Source organism: Choloepus didactylus, chromosome 1 (genome assembly GCF_015220235.1).
Source record: "Choloepus didactylus isolate mChoDid1 chromosome 1, mChoDid1.pri, whole genome shotgun sequence".
Classification (NCBI taxonomy): Eukaryota; Metazoa; Chordata; class Mammalia; order Pilosa; family Megalonychidae; genus Choloepus; species Choloepus didactylus.
In genome coordinates, this window is record NC_051307.1 from 232,182,044 (window position 1) to 232,206,588 (window position 24,545).

The 24,545-nt window shown below is 37.4% G+C and overlaps 1 protein-coding gene across 2 annotated transcripts in view; it reads left to right on the top strand.

The window, feature by feature from the left end:
- Window positions 1-535: 535 nt before the first annotated feature.
- Window positions 536-24,545, top strand: part of CNTN4 (contactin 4) — an 824,548-nt gene continuing 800,538 nt past the window's right edge. For both annotated transcript variants that reach the window (XM_037800525.1, XM_037800543.1), the window contains exon 1: window positions 536-576. The gene's annotated coding sequence lies outside the window, so the exon portion shown is untranslated. The remainder of the gene's footprint in view (window positions 577-24,545) is intronic.

Consider the following 24,545-nt stretch of genomic DNA (forward strand, 5'->3'; position numbering starts at 1 on the left):
AATATTTTAAGATGCATTATTATTCTACTCTAAAAATTTGGCAGTGATTCTGAAAAATGGTAAGAAGGAAGTTGTTTTCATGTCGTTTATAAGGAGTGAATATTAATTATTGCTTTTTATAATCTCATGAAACTTACCCCTTAATTTTAAACAAGACAGGGTTTTGACTTTCATATGAACTTTAAATACTTAATTTTCCATATTTGAACATATTATAGAATTAGTATCTCTTGCTTATTAAATCAGCCAGTAGGCCTTTTTCACAGATTTTCTGTGAGGGTTTTCTTGCTCATCAGGGTAACCTTACAAAGGTTAAGAAACATGATAAAATCAGGTCCTCTGTAATTCAGTGGGAAAGACTTTTTTTTTTCTTTTTCTTTTTTTTTAAATATGATTTGCCATTGAGACTGTTTGGGCAAATGATAATCCTTTTTATCAAACCAGTGATACCATTGGAATGCGACTGACTATTTTGAAGAAAAAAAGATTTAAGTTTATGTTTTATTCTAAAATCTGTCCTTTCTTTTATTTGTAGGTGATGTGCAATTGAACTTGAGAAGAAAATCATATTTTCGGGTATGTGTTATTTGAATTAAGTAAAAGTATAATACATCAATATATAATGTAATATATATCTTTTAGCAATTGTGTAAAGTTCTCACCTGATGTTAATTAATCGTGATTACTTTTCTTTATGACTTATAGAATTAATCTATAGTCATATCTTATATAAAGAATATATACAGAAAACAATAGAAATAGATATTACATTAAACTATTAGGAGATTTTAAATATAATGTGTTGTCCACAAAATTCACTTGTAAACCAATGTTTTATTTTTAAATAATTTTCTGATATATTTTTAAACTAGATTTTTTAATAACAGGAAAAAACTAATTTGCTTAAATTTAGTATTTGAATTGGTAAATATAATAGGTGGTGCATTTAGTCATTTTCCCTCAGCTATTTATTTGGCTGTAAATGTTTGATGATTTTTATAAAATTTATACTACTGCTTTGTTAAATCCTAATATTGCCAACATATGCATTTTGGAACCTAATTTACCCCTGCAAAATTTATTTTGTATAGTCACCTTTTTTATTATTCAACCTAATACCTTTCTGTTTTGCACAGAGTTCTTTCTTTACACCTTCTGGCTTGGTGTTTATCGAACATACAGTATCATATATTGGAAAATTACCAGTTTTTTTTTTGTTTGTTTCAGCAATTCTTTGGTGATTCTGTGATGATAATGTGATTTGTTTTTGGTTACCCTATTGCGGATAATCCTGTGATATTACAGAGTTTAATTTATGGGGAAGATCCTTAGCCTTAAAGAGGATTACTGGCTATTTAAGACTGATTAATTAATCAGTATAAAGTGGAGTCGTAACTATACTATGCAAGGCCTGTCTAAGCTGTACCCTGACACATGCTCAGACACACAAACCACCAGTCCCATAGCAGAAATGACCAAATCACACTAAGGGGATGGTCCTATGGTATCGGTAGCTGGGCCAGGCTTCTGGAGTCCAGTCTTTTGGGACTGATTCTACCTCACTAGGTAAGGGATCTTTGAAAATTCATTTTCATTAAGGCTCAGTTTCCTCATTTGTATAATTATTGGGTTGGATCACATGGTTTCTTAGGTCTCTTCTGTCCCTAAAATACTTTCATTTCCTACTTTAAAAAGCTGGAGTTTAAAGGTTATTAATTTTGTATTTGTAAGAATGCTATTTAATTGAGAATTTACCGAGAGCAGAGGAGAAAGGTGAAGTCATTTATTGGGATTGGACATTAGAAGGGTACAATTGATTGTCTGTTCAGCAAATTATTTTTTTTTCCTGCTGAATTTGGTGGATCCAAGAAGGCAAGTTTCTTCTCTGTACACTTTTACCCTACCTGGTAGGCTCTAGGGTTGACTGTCTTGCAAATAATTCATTTTGAAAGAATCTCCCATAACCTTATTAGCTCAAGGTTATCTGATTTCTCTTCCTGGATAGGTTGCAGGCTAAGGAGCATTAAAATATCTATTTTCCTGTGTTTTCCTTCTTTAGATTTGAATAATTCACTTGATTTTTCTGAGCTACTTAGATTAGTGTTACCTAGGAATGCTAATTTTAGCTTCCTTTTGTTTGAAATTAGAGGAACAAATGCATTATATTTTTAGTCTAAATAGTAAGATTTCCTGATGGCATTTAAACTTGTAGTAAAAAAAAACTCTAAATAATTTTGAGGGTTTGTTTATATTGGGAGTTTAGATATTCTTTTGAGATAGGTATTTCTTTCTTAGTTCTCTTTACTTAAAATTTTTTTATCTGAAATGAATAGATAAATTGAAAGATACATTTAAGCTTATTCTGCGTTGAGTGCTTTCATTGGTCCCACTCAGGTATTATTGAAGCTCTTTCTTCTTAAGATCCCAATAGCAGGTGTCCAATGACCACTGCTTCAGACTGGAAGAAGTTTTTATCAATCAGGCCAAAGAATCCACTAGATCTTGAGGAACTTTTTTGAGGTTCTCTGATTCTATAATTCTAATACATTATGGTGAAGCAGTAAAATCATTTTTGTAGATCAAAATGGTCGAATAGCGTCAGTTTTATATGGTTTAACCTACATGTGAAAATATAGTTGTTGCATTTTTTAGAAATATATACATAACTCATCTGTGAAAATGATAATGACAACAGCAAAGCTTATTAAGACGCTAACTTTGTTTAAAAAACTTAGTTATCATCACAAGAGCCAGATGCTAAAAACTGTACATTATAACATTTGTAAATCAAATGGGAATAAAATGTTCTTTGCATGTTTTATTTCTTTTACAGGGAATTTTTTTGTGTGTTTTATGAGACAAATCATAGGCATTACAGTTTGAAATCAATTTCATTGTTTTCTTTGCAATTGCTACATAGCTGTTGAATATTTGCAGTAAATTTTAATGACTAATGAAGTGAATGCTTGATTATATGCCATTGGTAAAAATATCTTTTTATGGCAAAGGGTGGTTTTCAGAATGTCCTTGACAAAGACAATATATAAATGTGTTATTTCCCTTGAAAAAAATGCAAATCAGTATAAATAAATTTTAAGGGAAATATTTAAAAATAAACAATTAAAATAATGGATATTCTCCGTATATTGCTTACTGAAATTATCTGAATGTGTAAACAAAATACCTAAGTGTCCTTGTTTTCAGAGGCCAGTGAAATCCTAATTATAGATGTTGTAAATATAATAATCATTCCAGTAAATTAATTCCATTTTCATTGCTTACATTTTATTGGTTAGTATGCCAGGCATTGGGTAGATAGTTAGAATGCTGCCATTGAGAATGTTCCTGTGAGTACATTCTCATTTTTTCTCACCATTGTCTCATCTTATATTCCTTTTGTTCCTGCCACATATTATTACTTGCTGTTCCATCCAGTATTTGATCCTACCTCTCTGCTTTTATTCATTCTGTTACCTCTGTCAGGACTGCCCCTTTCTTCCAGCCCTTACCTGTCAGAATTCTATCTCTCTTTCAATATTCAGCCTAGCTCCTGCTTTTCCACAGGCCATCCTAGATGCACTACAGTCAGAACTCCCTGCTCAGAGTCACTGCTGTCAGTTTGTCCTTCTGCTATAGCTCATCTAAAGTGTGCTGCCTTGGGAACAAACTCGCTCCTTTGTGCCCAGATCCCAAGTGGTGCGTCTCTCCTCCCTGTGTTCCCTGCTTTGGCACAAATTGTGTTTTTTACGCTCTCTAGGCTTGTTCAATTGAATTGTTTTCTAAAATTAAAACTGTGTACCAGACAAGATAGTAGATTTCTAGCTTGATTTTCCCCCAGTGCTGCATTTGGAGGGGGTGGGCCAATTATTTCCGCCTCTTCCTTTGTAAAGGATCTGGCCTCTCCTCTTATTTTCTACCCCATTGGATAAATCATCTCACACCATCATTTATTAAACTACAAACACAGATCCTAAATGTTGAGAAATACAGTTAAAGAAAAAAAAGAATGTCTCCATCTGCATGCATGGTCTTAGGTATTAGTTGAGAGACCCTGAAAAATATATCTTAGTGCTACAAAGCATACAGTTATTTAAAAAGGATTTAAGTGGGCAATATTTTTTTAATCAAGGATCAGGGAGAAATCTTTGTTAGAAATTATAAGAGCATAGGCATTTTCTTTAACCACTATTGCTCTTCTTCCTTAATATCCATTTAATGTTAATATTGATAACAGCAACAATAATGGCCACTGTAGTTTCTGAGAGTTGACTGTATGTATGTATCCACGTATGTTGTAAAATTTGTGGAGCATGGGATGTTTACATTATTTAAATTTGGCCAAGTTATTTGTAACAAAGTAATACTTTTTCAAAACTGATAAAATCTTCCAGTTATTTTATTAAATCTCAGTGTAATATTTAATGTCTATGATCTTTTTGCATAATTTAGAAATAAAATAGTATGTAAAATCCAGAATGCATTGTCATAACTTATAAGGGTTGACAAATTATAGGATACTGTGGTAGACTATCATTCCAGCACATTTTCCCCCATCTGCCTTCTTTTATAATAGAAATAGCAATTCTGGCTAAAATCCATGGGTTTGAGCCCCAGGTCTCACCACTTCATGTTTCATATTCCTCTGGGTAGAGGGAGTAGATCAGGAGTTGACCTGTGACCCAGGGCATGGACATGGAGAGAGAGGAGCTAATATCCATACAATAAAACTAAACCCAGATATCGAGGCATGAAGGATGGGAAAGAGTCCTGAAACTGCTTCCCTTCCCTAGGATCCCATTTCCTGCAACTTTTCTTCTAATATTTCAAGCTTCATCAGGGTATTTAGGAGCTGTAGGAACTATTGAATTCCCCTTTTAGTTAAGCTGGTTGGAGATGGGTGTTTGGTGTTTGCATTTCAAAGTCCTGACCAATGCAGATGTAATCACTGATAAGACTGTGCTCTTCTTTCTCTTCTGCATCCATTCTCCTCCTCTTCCCTCTCCTCGCCTCCCCTCTGCTCCTATCCCCTCTCTTTCCTTCTCCTTTCCTTTCTCCTTTTCTTTTCCTCCCTTTCTGTCTTTCTCTTTATCCATTCATCCATCCTCCCATCCTCCCACTCTCCCTCCCTTTCTCCCTCCCTTCCTTCCTTCCTTCATTCTTTCCAGTACTTATTAACTACTTCTCATGTATTAAACATTACACTAGGTCCTGAGGACAAAAATAAGTAACACACAGTCCTTTTTCTTTTTCCTATCAAGTTTCCTCTCTGTGTTTAAGAACTGGGTGTTCTGAACAAAGAGGCAGAGCCCATTATTGGCCAAAAGTGGGAAAAAAAGATAAAAATTTTAAAAAAAAGGAAATACTTAGAGCATATGCCAAACACTTTAGATCGGTGGAAAATTCAAGATAAGAGGAGTTAATGGATTAAAGCATTCATGGAAAAGATGAGCTTAGAGTAGTGGCTCTGTTTAAGATTTGTTCTCCAGTGAGTTCAAGGCAGATTACAAGTTTAGCGCGCACACACACACACAATAACATACATCACTGAAACTTGTAGAGGTAAGAAAATTATCCTTGAACAGTTGATTTAATCTTTCTGTGCTGTATTATGGTGTGTTTAAAGAGGGCACTGGACATATCACTTTCTTCTGTAGTAAGCTTAATGGAAGTAAAAATAGTAATGAGACTAATAATATAATTCTTCATCATATCACTTACTATGTTGAAGATGCTTTGTCAGATCGTCATGATCTCACAAGGACTGGTAGAAAGGGAATTGATTAACTTTCTCTAAAACCTGTAAACACATACAGCCAGTTCAATCCAAGTCTACCTTTTTTTTTTTTTTTTTGTATTTGCAAGGAGGGCAGTAGTATGAAACAATAGATGGAAAATTTGAAGACTGTGATCTGTAACATGTCTTTGTAAAATGTATCAGTAGCTTCCAGCACCTACAGAACAGTAAACTGCTTAGTTTGGTGTGCAAGATCCTATGCAAACTGGTCACAGTCTACCTTTTGCCTTCATCATCTCAAATAACCAGTATGTCAGTCTTTCATGGTTCTATACTTCCATGACTTAGAAAATGCTGTTCTCCTTCTTTGGTTGTGTTATTCTCCTCTGCCCACTTTCCCCTTAAACCTGGTGAACTCATATTTTTTTCTTTTAAGACCAACCTCTTTGAAGCTTCCCTGACTACCCAAGGCAGCATCAACCCTTCCTTTCTTTTCATCTCTTTCTTATGTCAGCAACCATTGCTGTGGGTTATTATTATATGTTTCTCTCTCCAATGAGACAAGGGACTCTGCTAGGACAGGGACCTTTATATCCACTTTTACATGACCAATTTCTAGATACATGCATGGGATATATTTGAGTTTTAATGCTTGTTGACCTAATGAATAAATGAACAAAAAAGGGTGGATGACATACCTAGTGTAGTTCAGTGTGGGCAAGTAAAAAATTAATGCCTTTCTTAAACATAGGATAAAATAAGAGATTTCTAGACACATTATTCTTAAAACTTGTAGGACTTAGACATGGAAAGGTTATTGTTCAAACTCTTATTTGACAGAGTAATCATTATTGGCATCATTCCCAATGATCTAAGTGTTTATGCTTGTGCAATCAAAAAGACAGTATATGCTGGATGCACACAGGAAGATATTGGAAACAAAGATGAAAACATTGCAATAACCTTGTGAAAAAGAAGGATGTTTTTGAAAAAATCTCACCTGATATGTTGTTCAGTCTATTTTCTGCATTTTAAGAAACACTTTGAAGAATTGTATATGTTTTAGAGCTGTGCTGTCCAGTGTGATAGCCATTAATCACAAGATATTGAAATTTGTGACCTAATCAAAATCTGCTGTAAGTTAAAGTACTCACCGGATTTTGAAGACTAATTACAAAAACTATTAAATCTATTACTAATATTTTATATCAGTTCTGTGTTGAAATGATAATATTTTAGATATATTGAATTAAATAACATATATTAAAGTTAATTTTATTTCTTTCTCTGCTTTTCTAATGTGCAACAAAAATATTTTGACTTACATATTTGTCTTGGATTTTATTTCTGTTGGGCAGTGCTGGTTTAGAGAAAGGAAATTAAAGTCATCAAGAAAATGAAGGGATTAAATAAGAGGAAAAGCAAAAAAATTAGGACACTACAGGAGAAAGACAAACTTAGAGAAGGGAATAGGGTAAGTCTGCCAAACCAGGGCAATTATGTGGAGGTTGATGAAGCATTTTTGCACTGAATCTCAAAATGCCGTTAACAGTTCTATGAAAATGGTTTTAAAACTAATGAATGAAAATAAATGCTTATGCAAAATGTAATATATTAAACCTGAGGAATTAATGATATTTAACGTTCAAAGTATGGAAAGGTTTAGCCTTCCTTTTAACGAAAAAGTACTCTCAAGTCAAATATCTTGAGAAATACTATACATTTAGTCATCTTCCATAATATACACAATGTATGTTTGCATATTAAATCCCCTGAGAAAACTTGCAGTTAAAAATCTATTACTGTTTCAAACAGTAGTGTTGAAATACTTTAATAATAGAATCCACTGCTCCCACCCCTTACATAACCAGTATTCCATGGTACATATTTTGGAAGATTGTGGCCTAATAGAAGATGATCTCACAATTTGTTGGAAAGGAAACTGAGGCTGTGAGAATCCCTAATTTATTCAAGGTCATGTGAAGGGTGGCCATATCCTACCACAAAGCAAACTTTTCTGCTATTTTCAGAAACTGAACCTTGGGTGGAAAGACACAGTGATGCAGTATTCACCCATTTGGGAGACAGTTTCTGAGCATCTACTTTGTGCCCAGCACTGAGGTATGTGCTGGCAATAATAGTAATAGTAATAATAATAATGAATAATGAATAGTAATAATAATACAATCAGGTTGAAAATATGGCAATGTATAGGTTCCCATGTGATGGGTTCTTGTTTTAGTTTCCTAGGCTGCTTAAAGCCATCCGATTTCATGGCTTTAAACGATGGGAGTTGATTAGTCATAGTTTGAGGCCAGGAAAATGTCCGAATCAAGGCATCATCAAGCTGATGCTTTCTTCCTGAAGACCAGTTGCTGGCAATCCTTAGCTCCTCTGCCACATGGCAAGGTGCATAGTGGTATCTGTTGGTCTGTCCCTTCTCTTCTAGGTTTTGATGCTTTCTGCCTCCTGCTTCTGTGGCTTTTTCTCTGTGTGTGTGTGTGTGTGTGTGTGTGTGTGTGCATATTCATTCCGTTTATAAAAGACTCTGGTAAGAGGATTAAGACCCATACTGAATGAGGTAGTTAACATCTTAATTTTAGTAGCCTCATCACAAGATTCTACCTACAATGGATTTACACAGGAATGGATTAAATTTGACAACATGTTTTTCTGGGGTGCATTCAGCTTCAAACTACTACCGTTCTTGTATTTTAAGAAAAAGGCAAAATAACAGGTGTGCACACGAACTCTTAAAGGATTCTCCCTGCTATTCATTAATTTCCACATAGCTTATTTTGCACTGAAACTCTTGTAACTTTTCTTTAGAATGATTTAGACTTTGAAATAGGAAAAAGAAAATTATTAATGTTCAGTATTAGAAATGAATGTACCATGGACATGTTTTAAAACTCTTAACGATTTTAATTTAAAAAATAAAAACGGGTTGCACTTATTATTCTCTTTAGAGAAATGACTGTATAGTGGAAAAATTTAGGTTCAACCTAAATATTTCATTTAATTGAGTCTCATTGTTATTATGGTCATGAAAAATATACCTTTCAGCTACCTGTAACTAGATCTCTTATCATTAATCATAAACTCTGATTATGCCTTGTTTTTTTGTAATTCTTTATGAATCAATGCACGTATCATAGTAGAAAATAGAGTTGCCTTTTTTTTTTGAGAATTATCCTTTTCTTCCCATCCCTTTCCTTCATCCTCATCAACCATAGGCAGACAAATTGGTACATGTGTGTGCTCATGTGTTCTTATAATCTCACACTCCTAAACTGTCAGTCTTTTAGATGAACATCTTTCTGTATGTTAATATTTCAGAATGCTCTCAGGCACACATAGGATTCGTAACCTCATGCTTTCTGTTAGGAAACTGTTTAACAGTACTGATCTCTTTGTATCACGTTATCCTGTAATTCAACTCATACGTCCTGCTTACCTTGGACATTCTGATTCTGCAACTATCTCCGCTCCCAGAATTTTTGCCGTTCTGTTGTTGAGACGTAGTCAAGTTCCCACAATCATGTAATCATTTATTTATTCATTAAAAAATTGTCACAGTGAGGTAGTTAACACCTTAATTGAAGTAGCCTCATCCCAAGATTCTACCTAAAATGGATTTGCACAGGAATGGATTAAATTTGACAACACGTTTTTCTGGGGTACATTCAGCTTCAAACCACCACAGTGTGGGGTTAATCATGACAGGATTTGTAATACTCCTTGCCCTAGAAGGAAACTTTTAATGGGGAGATTTTATTTTGGTATCTTATTTTTAAAATTTCATTTTAATAGTAAAACTGCTGTGTTTGACATTTGCTTTAGGTATATTCCGAAGAAAGTTATTTTGATTCTGGCCCTTTGCTATATTGGAGGAAGTAGAAGGTAAATCTTTGACTGCAGATACTGGTTTGAAGGTACAACATAATTAGTAGAGGTATTATTCATTAACTTGCCAGGTGTCCTTGTACCTCTGAAATATGTAAACATTATTTTAGAAAATAAAAAATAAACAGGAGAAAAAGGGATGGTGGATACAAACAAATGAATCTAACACAAGATAGAATAAACTGAGTTTCTAAAAGAGGGACAGATGAAGTTTGGTGGGGGAATTCAGAGGAGGAGGAAACGATTTCTATCTGAAGATACAGGAAAAGCTTACAGCAGAGATTGGCCTTGAATTTTCTCAATGAAATCTCACTGGGATGTGGACATACCAAAATGGTGATGATGATCATTGCAGCCTGAGTAACATGGGGATAAGTAAACATGGAGATGTGGAAAATCTCAGCCTGGATGTGACCAGCATGGAGGAGATCAAGCACAAGCTTAGAATGGGGCAGGCCTGTGCTTACCAAATGCAGAACACATTTACACTGTGCTCTACAATGTATTAAGATTAGTATCTTTTCTTTCTTTGGAAGGTAAGTCTGCATGGATGGCTTTCTACCTGGCCATCACACACACAGTTCTGCTTATAAGTTCATGCTGATGTAGTGACTGTGATAATCATTGAGTTATGCTGTCTTCACCAGTCCTAATAGAGTGTTAAATGTTGAACAGAAAAATCCAAGTACCTATTAAATCATCAAATGCCATCGTGTGTTTATAAAATCAGAGGAAAGACAATTTCTACATTCGAGAAAATGTACTTTTTTATACTTGGTTGGTGCTGTAAGAGGAGATTACTCTGCTTCCCTAAGAAGGTTAAGCTGTCATCTAGTTAAATATGGAGTTAAAATAATGCTGCCAAAGCAGCTGCCTCTTATGATTGATGATGATGATGATGGATGATGATAGTTTTGAAATCAGTTTTGCAGCGGAAATTGCTGTTTTTTTTCTACCTTGGCTTATGTTGTAGTCTGGATTTAGGGATTTCTTGTCATATTAGGTATCTTTTTTGATTAAAAAGGAAATTGGGAAGGACTGTTTCCTCTGTGGTAAAATGACTCTAAAACTGAGCTGTGGGGCAAGTGATTATAAGTTGCTCTACACATATTACTTGACTAATAGTTGTTCTAGGCTTTATCACATCATCTCATGGTGAATTATGTTTTGGGGAACACATGGCAAACCATGTCTAGTCAAAAAAGTAGCAGAAAGGCTAGTATTTAGGCTATGTAATGATGACTGTGGCTTCCTCACTAAAGTCGTCAAAACACATTCACACATATTATTATTTAAATTTCTCTACAAATGCCTGAGGGCTCATGCACGTGTTCCCTCTACTTAGATAGCTTGGGCAGCTTTCCCCCCAAATATTTGCATGTCTTGTAACCTTACTTCTTTGGCTAACTGTTTCTGCTTTATTGTTGTCCGGTTGCAGAGACCTTCCTCCATCATCCTCTCTACTGTAGCTCCCTCTTATTTCTACGTAACACTTAGCACCACCTGACCTGTCATATATTTATATGCTTAATTCTTTATTGTCCATCTCTCCACGCTAGTATGTAAACTACATGAGAGCTGAGACTATTTTGTTCAGTGCTTAAACTGAGCACCTATAAAAGTTTCTGGCCCATAATAGTTCCTCATTGTTAAATGATTAACTGAAAAATGAATCTTTATTTTATACACAAAGTGTTAAATAATGTGATCAATATTTAAAATAGCTTGTTTAGTCAAAATTTTCAGTTTACTTACCGAAAGTAGTTTTGTTTGTATATATGTAAGTGATAGAGAAATCACAATCCTTAAAAGGAAATGGAATATTGAGGACTTACTCTTTTTTTTTAAAATTTAGTTTTATTGAAATATATTCACATACCATACAATCATCCATGGTATACAATCAACTGTTCACAGTATGATCATATTGTTATGCATTCATCACCACAATCTATTTCTGAACATTTTCCTTACATCAGAAATACTCAGAATAAGAATAAAAAATAAAAGTAAAAAAAGAACACCCAAACCATCCCCCCCATCCCACCCTATTTGTCATTTAGTTTTTATCCCCATTTTTCTACTCATCCATCCACACACTAGGTAAAGGGAATGTGATCCACAAGGTTTTCACAATCACACTGTCACCCCTTGTAATCTACATTATTATATAATCATCTTCAGGAGTCCAGACTACTGGGTTGGAGTTTGGTAGTTTCAGGTATTTACTTCTAGCTATTCCAATACATTAAAACCTAAAAGGTGTTATCTGTAGTGCATAAGAATGTCCACCAGAGTGACCTCTCGACTCCATTTGAAATCTCTCAGCCACTGAAAGTATATCGTCTCATTTTGCATCCCCCTTTTGGTCAAGAAGATATTCTCAATCCCATGATGCCAGGTCCAGATTCATCCCTGGGAGTCATATCCTGCATTGCCAGGGAGATTTACACCCCTGGGAGTCAGGTCCCATGTAGGGGGGAGGGCAGCGAGTTCACCTGCCAAGGTGGCTCAATTAGAGAGGGAGAGGGCCACATGTGAGCAACAAAGAGGCACTCAGGGGGAGACTCTTAGGCACAATTATATGCAAGTTTAGCCTCTCCTTTGCAGTAACGAGCTTCATGAGGGCAAGTCCCACGATGGAGGGCTCGGCACATCAAACTACCAGTCCCAATGTTTGTGACAACATCAACACCAGAGGACTTACTCTTAAGTGGGCCATTTTCTAACCTCATCACATTCTAGAAGAAAGGAATCAATTTTGTTTGCACGAAACCATTGGTAAGCACTAATCCATACTATTCCATGTGTAAGCCTGAGCAGATGCTGGTCTGAAGGAAAGCCATTTTTGGAAAGGAAGAGAAAATAAAACATAACCCCCCAAATATTTTTTAGAGGCTAGTAACATTTGTAAGCATTGGGTAAACATGATCAATCAAAGCTCTCCAAGTTTTTATGGCCTGCTTCCTTAACAAATATGTTTTTTGCCTCAGCCATTCATCATATCTGTAAGTTTGGATGATAAGCTTGAGCACTCTCTTAGGTTAACACTGAAAATAGCCACTTGGTGGGTTTGTAAAAGGAAAAGCCTGTTAAAGTGGTAGAACACACATTTGTTCTCCTGACAACGGAAAATAGCATATTGGAGCATATTTTTGTTGGCTTGGAGTGGTGAAACCCCACTGAACTTTCCAGGAAGAAGATTTGTTGTAATGGGGGAATTGGATTATGAACGGAAAGAGCTAAAATGCAGATACTGAAAGTATTCCCTTGGCTCCTCCAAATGCATAGGGAGTTTTCTAATGGGGCTGAAAGTATTAGCTGCTGAAAGCAGAGTCATCTACTGTCTGAGATGAAGTACCATAAAATTAAAAAAAAGGAAAATAGGTAGAGGGCCATAAATAACCAAGATATATGTACCTGCTTTCACCAGCACTCGTTAGAGGGAATGATGAACTGTTTTCTGAGTGGAGAAAAGGAGAGCTATGAAGAATGAAAAGTCAAATCCCTGGAAGCAAGCATGTAGTATCACATCCAGAGGGCATTGTCCATATGGAGACTAGTGCAGTCAGATAGTAACATCACATTGAGAACTCTGAGATCTGACAATACATCAATCATATGTTATCTTACAACTAAAGAGCTTCTTTATCTCAGATAAGTTTGTGCTTAAGAAAGAAAGTAGATTGATAGGTGAAGAAGATAGACTCATTTATTTTTAGTTTTATAATAGGTAGGGCTTGGGCAGAAACCTCTAGCTTATAGGGTCAGTTTCACTCTTTTGTTGAAGTTTAGAAGAAACATGAAGTGAGAAGAGCAGTTGAAACAGCGTAAGTTGGGTAAAAAATCGAATGAAAGAGAAAGAGGGTGTCTAGGGAAAGATGCAAAGGTGATCCCATGAGCTGGAAAGAAATCAATCAAGCAGAAATTTCAGACCCTGAAAGTGGTAGAGGGGAAAGGGTTGTATTTCTTTCAAACTGTGATTTTACTATCCGTCGTACCGCAGTGCTCCTTCATAGACGTTTTCTTTAGAAGAGCCCAGGAATACTCTTATGCATCATCCCCTACATAATCTGTGCTTCTTTTGAGACTGTGTTTAGGTATTTTATTCTTCTCATGATCTCTGCAGAGATTTTGAATAATTTTCAATTCCTATTTTAACTGGGATGTGGGCCAGAAATGGATTTAAAGCAGTGGGTGGATTTTAAAATAAGCCTGCTCTCAATATCTCCTAATCCCTTCCCAGTGTTCTGTGCACTGCTCCCAAATATTGTAGTTTACTTCATGGGGCGTGGATCTCATAGAGAGAAGGTGGCTCACTTCACAAAATAAGGTATCTTATAGTTAGCTGTTGTAATTTCACTTTCCGTATAAAATCAGATTTATTTCTGTGTGGTCAATTAAATATATTATGGTTTAAGTTCATTGGAGAATCTTAGATTTATAAGGACTTTAGAGGTTGTACTATACTTCAATTTTTAGACCAGGGAGGGACAAGGAGATTCAGTGTTCTGCCTTAAATACTGCATCTAGTTATTAGCAAAAATGGGACTAGAACTCAGAATTTCTGAAACGTAATTTTTTTTTGGTTTCCTGGCTGCTAAAACAAATACCATAAAATGCTTTGGCTTAACAACAGGAATTTATTGGCTTATGGTTTCAAAGGTTAAAAGGCTTGCTTCCTCCCAGGGTCAATACTTCTAGCTGGCCAGCAATCTTGGGATTCCTTGGCTTTTCCGTCACATGGCAACGCACATAGCAGCATCTTCTCTTTTCTCTTCCAAATTCTGTTGACTTCCAGCTTCTGGCTTGCTCCCTGTGGCTCTTTTTGACTTTCATTCTGCTTATAAAGCTGTCCAGTAATCCAAATTCAAGTCCAGCCTGTTTCAGAGAGGCCAAACCTTAACTAAAGGAACGTTTTGAAGAGATGCTATTTACAATGGGTTCGCACCCACCAGAGTACAGACTAAGACCAAGAATACGTCCACACTTGTGTACACATTTCAATCCACAACAGTCTGCCCTGTGGACCTCCAAAAAGACATATTCTTCCCATGTGCAAAATACATTCATTCCATCACATCCCCAGAAGCTTTATGTAGTTTCAGTAACCATGCTAAATGCAGTCTTATCAAAATCAATTATGGGTGTATTCCACCTTGGGCAAAACTCCTCTGTGTGAGGTCCTCTGAAACTTAGAAAACAACTTATCTGCTTCCAATATAAGGTGCAGACATAGAAAAACATTACCATTCCAGGAGGAAGACATTGGAAGGAAAGCAGGAGTTACAGGTGCCAAACAATGCCAAAAACAAGAGCGCAATTTCCATTAGATCTCAAGGTCTGAGAGTCATTCACAGATGGATGTTTTTTCCCCTGGGCCTGGTAGAGTAGGAACTCCACCTCTTCCATTTGAATGCTCAGTGGCCATGCTTTCTCCAAACACTGGTGAAGACAATCCTCTCCAAGCGTTGAGGTGGTGAACAGGCTCCCAACTAACACCAGGACACAGGCCCCAACATCTCTGGGCCTTCAGGTAACAGCACTGTCCCGGAATAACTGAGTGCATGGCCTGTCACCTCCCACAAGAGTGGGCCATGCTTTCTACATACTTGGGTGGACCCACTCTCTTTGCCTGAATAGATCTCTTCAGTCTAGACCTTTGCTTCCATGGTTCTGCCCTTAAAGTCATTCTTCCTTCCATTTGTTCCTCTCTTTTCCTTTCAGTACAGGCTGCAATGGTTTTGCTCGTACCAATTCTGCAAAACCTTGTTAACTTTGAGTGCAGTTCAAGTGGGTCCAAACCATGAGACAACAGAAACTGATACAGATCCTTTCTGGATAAATGCATTTCCAATCCTGACTTCCACTGAGATGTCTGGCTCAATCCATGTTCACTTAAACTCTCACAAGGATCCCTATTTTCTAGGGACTTGCTCCCAAAAGCTCAGGGAGGTCCTTCATAGAGCTGCATCTTGCCCTAGTTTCAGAGGATAGACTCAGAATTCTCCAAACCATCAATTTCTGGTTTCTTTTTGCTTGGGAGTTCAGTTCTCAGCTTATTCCTTTCCTCTCGCATTTTACTTTGAGCTGCAGGACAAGCCAGGCTGCAACTTCCAAACTTAGCTTCAAAATCTCCTAAGCTAAATATCCAGGTTCATCACTTAAAATCTGAATACAATTTTCCAAGTCTTTCCTACTTTTCAAAAAGTATTTTAGTTTCCTAGAATGTTTAAAGCAGACACAATGAAATGGGCTGGCTTTAAACAATGGAAATTTATTAGCTCACAGTTTGAGGCTGTGAGTATGTCCAAATCAAGGCATCATGAAGGCGATGCTTTCTTCCCGATGACCAGCTGCCAGTGATCCTCTGCCACGTGGCAAGAACATGGCAACATCTTCTGGTCTCTCCCTTCTCTACTGGGTTTTGTTGCTTTCAGCTCCTTATTTCTGTGGCTTGCTTTCTTTTCTCTCTGTATTCGTTCTGCATATAAATGATTCCAGTAAGAGGATTAAGACCCATCCTGTATGAAGTGGATCACCTCTTAACTGAAGTAGCCTCATCAAAAGGTCCTGCTTAAAATAGGTTTACACCCATGGGGATGGATTAGCTTTCACAACATGATTTTCTGGAGTACATACAGTTGTAAACAACCACACCTCTCCCTCTGGACCCCAAAAAGACATGTTCTTTCTTTATGCAAAATACATTCATTCCGTCACAATTTCCCAAGTACCTTAATCATTTCAGTAACAATACTAAGTACAAAGTATGGTCAAAATCAATTATGGGTATGGTCTGTCCTGTGACACAATTCCCTTCCCTCTTTGCACCGGTGAAACCTAGCGAACAAGTATCTACTTCAATATACAACAGATGGACAGGCATAGGATCAACTTTCCCATTCCCTTAGGGAGAAATTGGGAGGAAAACGGGCCACGGGTCCAAAACAATTCTGAAACCCTGAAGTACATACTCCATTAAATTTCAAGGTCTGAAAGTTTTCTGTGGAGTGGTGTTTTGTCTTCTGGGCCTGATGCAGTGACAGCTCTACCCTTTCCAAGTGCTTGCGCTGTGGCGATACTCTCCCTGAATGTTAGGAGAAAACTACTATCTGATAAAACTGGGGTGGTGGCCAGAATCTCCACAATCTCAGGCACAGGCTCCACCCTTTCTGAACATTGGGGTGGCAGCCAGACTCTCCCCAGTCTGCGGGGAATGTGCTCCACTCTCTCTGAATACTGGGGTGGCAGCACTCTTCCTGAAAAAGGGGCAGAAGGTCTGCTCTCTCCAAGTGCTGGGTCATACTCACCCTTTCCACACACATGGGTGGGCACACTCTCTTGGCCCTGGAAGATGCCTTCACTCCAGACTTCACCTTCCGTGATTCTGCCCTTGAAGTGATTTTTCCTTCAATCTGTCTCTTCTCTGTTCCTTTGACTCCAGGCTGGCAGTGGCTCTGTTCATACAGATCTCACAAAAACCTGGTCAGTTTCACTTGTACTACACAGGGATCCAAACCATCAGACAAAAAAACTTTCCACAAATTGTTTCTGGATAAATGCATTTCCAATCCTGATTTGCACTGAAAGGGATGATTTGTTCCATGTTTAGTCAAACTCTCACCTAGCACTATTCTCTGGGGACTCACTTTGCAGAAGCTCAGAATTTTCCAAACCACCAATGTTTGGTTTCTTTGTACCCAGGAATTCTGTTTTCAGCTTATCCCTTTCCACTTGCATTTTACTGTAAGCGAGGAGCAACTAGGCTGTACTTCCACATTTAGCCTTTAAATCTCAGCTAAATATCCAAGTTCATCATTCTCAAATCTGCCGTCTCTCTGACACCAGAACTCAACTTTGCTAAGTCTCTGCCACTTTAAAACAAAGACCACCTTTCTCTCAGACTCTGGTAACATATTCATCCTGTCTAAGGCCTCTTTGGAAGTACTTTTAGCATCCATATTTCTATAAACAGTCTCTTCAAAACAAACTAGTCCCTTTCTGTCAAATAGCTCACAATTCTTCCAACCTCTACCCATTTCCCAGTCCCAAAGCCATAGCCACAATTTTGGTATTTTCATTAGCAGCACCTCACTCTCCTGATACCAAAATCTTTTAGTTTCTGTGCCAGTTTGGATGTATTATGTCTCCCCAAATGCTATTATCTTTGATGCAGTCTTGTGGGGGTAGACATATTAGTGTTGATTAGATTGGAATCCTTTGATTGAGTGTTTCCATTGAGATGTGACTCAGGCAACTGCGAGTGAAATGTTTGATTGGATAATTTCCATGGAAGTGTTACCCCGCCCATTCATTGGAGTGTGGTATAAAGGAGTTCACAGACAGAAGGACCTCAGAGCAACTGTGAGTGACATTTTGAAGAGGAGCTCCAGCCTAGAGAGGAACATCCTGGGAGAAAGCCCTTTTGAAAACAACTCTGGAGCAGATGCCAGCCACGTGCCTTCCCAGCTAACAGAGGTTTTTTGAGCACCATTGGCCACCCTCCAGTGAAGGTACCCGACTGTTGATGCCTTACCTTGGACACTTTTTGGCCTTAAGACTGTAACTTTGTAACTAAATAAACCCTCTTTATAAAAGCCAGTCCATTTCTGCTATTTTGCATAATGGCAGTATTAGCAAACCAGAACAGTTTCCTAGACTGCTTAAATCAGATACCATGAAATGGGATTCTTTAAACAGTTTCAGGCTGTGAGAATATCCAAATCAAGCCATCATCAAGGCTGTTCTTTCTTCTTGAAGATTGCCTGCTGGTCTTTCTTGGCTCCTCTGCACATGGCAAGGCACATGGCGGCCTCTGTTAGTCCCTCCCTTCTCTTCCAGGTTTTGTTGCTTTTAGCTCATTGCTTCTGTGGCTTTTTTTTTTCTGTTTCTCTATATTCGTTCTACTTATAAAGGACTCCTGTAAGAGGATTAAGACCATCTTGAATGAGGTAGGTCACACCTTAACTGAAGAAGCTTCATCAAAAGGTCCTCCTTATAATTGGTCACACCCACAGGAGTGGATTAGCTATAAGAACATGATTTTCTGGGGTACATACAGCTCCAAATCACCCCAACAAGTATCCTTTCATCCAATCTCCAATAACACATTCATAGAATGGGTTGGCTTAACAACAGGAATTTATTGCCTCATGGTTTCAGAACTGGAAAACTCATTTCCTCCCAGGGTAAGTATATTCTTAGCTGTCTGGTAATCTTGGGGTTCCTTGGCTTTTCTGTCACAGGGCAATGTACATGGCAGTGTCTTCTCCTTTCTCTTATGACTTCTGTTGAGTTCTAGCTTCTGGCTGTTCTCCGTGGCTTCTCTCTGTGTCTTTCATTCTGTTTATAAAGGACTCTAGTAATTCAGAATAAAGTCCAATCTGATTAAGTTGAGCTACTCCTTAACTAAAGTAATATTTTGAGGAGATTCTGAGTCTACACTCAACCGAATAGAGACCCAAACCAAAAACATGTTCAAATTGGAGCACATAATTCAGTCCCCAGTACATAGTCTCAGTTTTCTTTTTCCCAGGAAGAGTAGGATAGAGTGCTTTAAGAGAATATGCTCTACAGATCTGGTTAAGACTAGGGCAAACTGGACCAAAGGGTAAAGGTCGAAACTGACTGTGCTTTAAAACTTCAACTTCCGTGTGAGACCAAGGGAAGAGATGTCTATTTGGTACAGTATCTATATTTTCTAAACAGTATAACTCTATAATCGGTTTGTTCAAACACGATGATTACATGGAGCTTTGAATAGGAAGTGAGATACGGTGGGTTGGTATAGGTTAGGGTGAAATAGTGACACATCCCAAAGTAATTTGGGCAAAGAATAAAAAATATATTTACAGCCCCACCCTACCCACCCGAGGAGCTGGGGAAGGTGCAGAAGTGTTGGACTTCTTCACCTGGACTGGTGTTGATGTTGTCACAAACATTGGGACTGGCGGTTTGATGTGCCGAGCCCCCTGTCATGGGACTTGCCCTTGTGGGGCTCGTTACTGCAAAGGAGAGGCTAAACTTGCATATAATTGTGCAAAGAGTACCTCTTTGTTGCTCAGATGTGGCCTTCTCTCTCTCTAACTGAGCCACCTCAGCAGGTGAACTCACTGCCCTCCCTCCAACATGGGACCCAACTCCCAGGGGTGTAAATCTCCCTGGCAACACAGGATATGACTCCCGGGGATGAATCTGGGCCCGGCATCGTGGGATTGACAGTATCTTCTTGACCAAAAGACAGTTGCAAAATGAGATGAAATACTTTCAGTGGCTGAGAGATTTCAAGTGGAGTTGAGAGGTCACTCTGGTGGACATTCTTATGCACTATATAGATAACACCTCTTAGGTATTAATGTATTGAAATAGCTAGAATTAAATACCTGAAACTACCAAACTCCAACCCAGCAGTCTGGACTCCTGAAGATGTTTATATAATAATGTAGATTACAAGGGGTGACAGTGTGATTGTGAAGGCCTTGTGGGTCACACTCCCTTTGTCTAGTGTGTGGATGGATGGGTAGAAAAGTGGGGACAAAAACTAAATGACAAATAGGGTGGGATGGGCAGGATGGTTTGGGTATTCTTTGTTTTACTTTTATTTTTTATTCTTATTCTGAGTGTTTCTGATATAAGGAAAATGTTCAGAAATAGATTGTGGTGATGAATGCATAACTATATGATCATACTGTGAACAGTTGATTGTATACCATGGATGATTGTATGGTATGTGAATATATTTCAATAAAAACTGAATTAAAAAAAAAAGAGAATATGCTCTATAGTTTAAAAACATCCCATTAAAATTTCAGCTATCTCCATATTAGCTATGATATTTTAAGTAAGTCACTTATTCTTGTGCCTATTTCTTCATCTATAAAACTGTGCTAATAATAGTATTTACCTTGTGGAGTTGTTTTGAGTGTTAAATGGGAAAATAAATGTAAAACTCTTATCACAATGCCTGGAAAAGTTTTAGAAAATATTCAGTAGCTGATAGTAAATCTATAATAGGAAGGTCCAGTCAACCAAAATCATGAAATAAGACACTCCAGTGTGCCGTTCTCATAAAGGATCTAGCAAAAATAGAATCTAAACAGTTAGTAAAAATTGCAGGGCCATCTTCTCCCAAACTCCAGGGAACAGTTAAATTGTTGTGGTAAATGGGTGTGCCAAAATCAAGAAAATACAGTTTTAAAAATGTTAGAAGCTAATGGCTCCTTAGCTGGTCTCCACACTTTCTCCCCTCCCCAGCGCAGCATGGATCTAGCCTGTGCTCTGCGGGGTCCCTGTCCCTGTTTTAGAAGGAGCAGATTAACCCCTGTGTGCATACTAGGGTGCCTGCATGGCAGTGCCAGTTTTCCTGATGGTAGTTTGAAAGCCTGAACTGGGATGCTCATCTCTGGCTTAGTCTCCCAGAAATTACCCTGGAGGTAGATGCAACTTTGAGACAGCTAAAGCATCCTAGGAAGCAATTAAATCAAAGTGGCCTGGGGCAAAGGATTACCTTCTTTAAGAAAACGAAAAATAGAATAGCTGGGAGGAGGGGGAAAGTCTATATCATGGGTAAATCTATTTCATAGAGAGGAGGGGGGCATTCATATTCCTGTAAACGGGAATTCGTAATGCTCGGAGTGCAAGCACAAGATTAGACACAAGTTCAGAAAGGACTGAGGGGCTGTCACACTTTCACCTTGGGCTGTACTTCTCGACATGTGCACTGACCTCTGAAGAAGAGTACCATTCTAAGGAGAGCCAGTTGGCAAGGTGTGTGATAGGTTTTTTTTGCATTGGTTTGTTCATTTTTGTTAGCTACTGGCAGTCAGGAAATCTTTATCATATCACTAGCTGGATGCAAACTTAAAGGACAGACAATTCAGGGAATACATCCAAGAGGCAACACATTAAAATATTACCATGTATGTTGTGCCACAATAGATGACAAAGCAAGCAAATAAAAAGGGAATGATAGCCCAACCAAATGAAAAAGATAAAAATTAATAAAACATCACTGAAGAAGACCATACTTTGGATGTACCAGATAAAAGACTAGGAAAAAATGATTTTCAGTATGCTCAAAGATATAAGGAAAAACATGGAGAAAGAAATAAAAGAAATCAGGAAATCCTGAGTGAATGAGAGCTGCAATAAAGAGATAGAAATTTTAAAGAGGAACTGTAGTGGTTTGGATCTGTAAGTACCCCAGGTAAACATGTTTTTGAACTTACTCCATTCCTGTGCATGTGAAACTATTTTGATGCAGATATGGCCCAACTCGATCAGGATGGGTCTTAAACATAGTGTTGGAGTCCTTTATCAGTGGAATGAAATACAGACAGAGAGAAAGCCACAGAAGAAGCATCTGCAAGCCAAAATCAATAGACCCTGGATTGGCTAAGAGAGGTCACCATGTGCCTTGCCATGTGACAAGGTAAGGACAAATGATCACCAGCAGCCAGCCTCAGAATACTGCGGTGTTTAGGGAGAAAGCATTCGCTTAATGAAGCCTTGATTTGGACTTCTATCTCAGTCTCCAGACCAGGAGTGAAAAAATTCTCAATATGTAAGTGAGCCTATAGCATTGGTATTTGCTTGAGCAGCCAAGGAAACTGAAACAGGAGCCAAACAGGAGGACCACAATAATGTAAATAAGAAATTTCCTGGCGAGTTTCAGTAGTGGAATAGAACTGGCAGAAGAAAGAATCAGTAACTCGGAAATAAGACAATTGAAATGATTCAGGCTGAGAAGCAGATAGAAAAAAGAAGGGGAAAAAAAGTGAATAGAATCTAAGAGACCTATGAGACACCCATCAAGCATACAAACATAGGTATTATGGGCTTTCAAGAAAAAGAAAAGAGCAGAAGGAATATTCGAAGAAAAACTTCCCAGACATAGCGAGAGACATGAATATATACATTCAGGAAACCAAATGATATTCTCGAAGAGGATGATGCCCCTGCACATATGCAAACTGTTGAATGCCAAAGACAGGTATAGAGTTCTGAAAGCTGCAAGAGAAAAGCAATATGTTGTGTACAAGGGAGCCTCAAAATGATTAATACAAACTTCTCATCAGAAACCATGGAGGCAAGAAGACAGTGTGATAAAATATTTAAAGTGCTGAAGGAAAATAATTGCTGACCAAGAATTTTATTTCCAGTGAGACTGCCCTTCAAAAATGAGAGAAATTAAGACATTCCCAGATAAACAAAAGCTGAGGGATTTTTCTTCAGGAACTTGCATCATGGTCTCCTCTGTAGACCCTTTATTGAATATCAGTTTACTTCTTCAATGTCTGCAGGGGAATTGCTTCCAATTGGAATCTCTCCCTTCAGGAAGGGGTCTGGGACCTTTTAAAGGTTCCCCTGATTATGTCAGTATCTCTCAGGATAACTTCTCTTTTGCTTAACTCTAAGAAGATGAGGAAGGTGAAGATGATGATGATGAATAAGTTGGTTCTAGTGCAGTTTTTTTCCCTTGTCTATAAAACATTTAATAGCTCTGTACACAACTCATTCCTTCTCAAGAAAAAACATTGAAATGTAAGGCTGTGTAAATTTGTTTTTAAATTGTACAGTGTCTTTTTTGTAGAGTTAATACACTATCACACTATCAAATGTGTGTTAGACCAGATAGCCCTGTCCTGGCGGTCTTCTCAGTAGCCACTGACCTTGCCTGGTACAGTATAGGGGTTGTAAATTGGCATGGAAATTTAAAGCAGATTCTTATTAGTGCACAGCACAAATTAGTTATATATGGGATGGTAGTCTTTTTATCTTCAGTTGTTGCTGATGCAGCTTATCCAAAATAATTGTTCTGTTAACTGAATACCACTCTGTTAATGCCAAAAAAAAAAAAAACAAACAAAAAAAAAAACACAAAACCTTGCAGTTGTTTCATTGACATTCTGAATGCTTCAAAGTAAATACAATTTAAAAATTAAAAAAAAAAACAAAAGACACTCAATGAAGTGCCTTAATTCACTCATCTTTGTTGTATAACATGGTGTAATCACTGGAGTGAAATCTATCACTTTCACAGCCTGTCCCTCCACTTAAGACTTAAGGGGAGGGCATTATACATGGGATGTACACCTGAGTTCAGGAATTTTGGGGGTCAGCTTGACTGCTGCTTATGACATAGATCTATTATTATAATAAATTACTTTTGTTGTCATTATCATATGTTTTTGCGGTTATTATGGTTTAGATCTCTATGATTCAGGATAATGGGGGAAATAAAAGTAATCAAATTATTTATTTTGACACCCTAGCTTGAGAAGGAATTTATAGTACATCACATCATTTGTATATTCATTTATTTGGGGACTGCATTTCCCATATTTGAAACATACTAAACATAACTAAATATTCTTCCCCAAAGAATATAATTTATAATCTCACTAGTTTGAGGATACATGTAGACAGGGGTCATGTAAATCCAGTAGCTAATATTCACTGATAAGTAAATTGCCTAGTAGCTTAGAATAGAACTTTTCACTAATTTGCTCTTGTTTTAATTAGTGAAGGAAAACAGGAAAAAATCATTTTAAAGGTCCTTGCAAATTTTACATGTATATCAGAAGAAGAGAAATTCTTCTTATAATGATAATGTTGTTTTTCTGCCTATTTATAGTGCTGTTACTTAAGAACTTTCAGAATTCCAAATATGAAAATGTTCTTCTTACCATGGAACAGAAGCTAATAGAAAACTGACCAGTTATTAAAATGTATTTTCTGCCTTTATAAGCTTTGTTGTTATTTTCCTTGTCACCTTGGCCCTGCCATTTAACAATTAGTAATAACATCAATTAAAGTTTGGGAATTTGAGCCATCTAGGATTTTAATATTTGCCCCAGGAATGTAATACAATCCATTGGGAATATATTTCAAAGGTATTTGT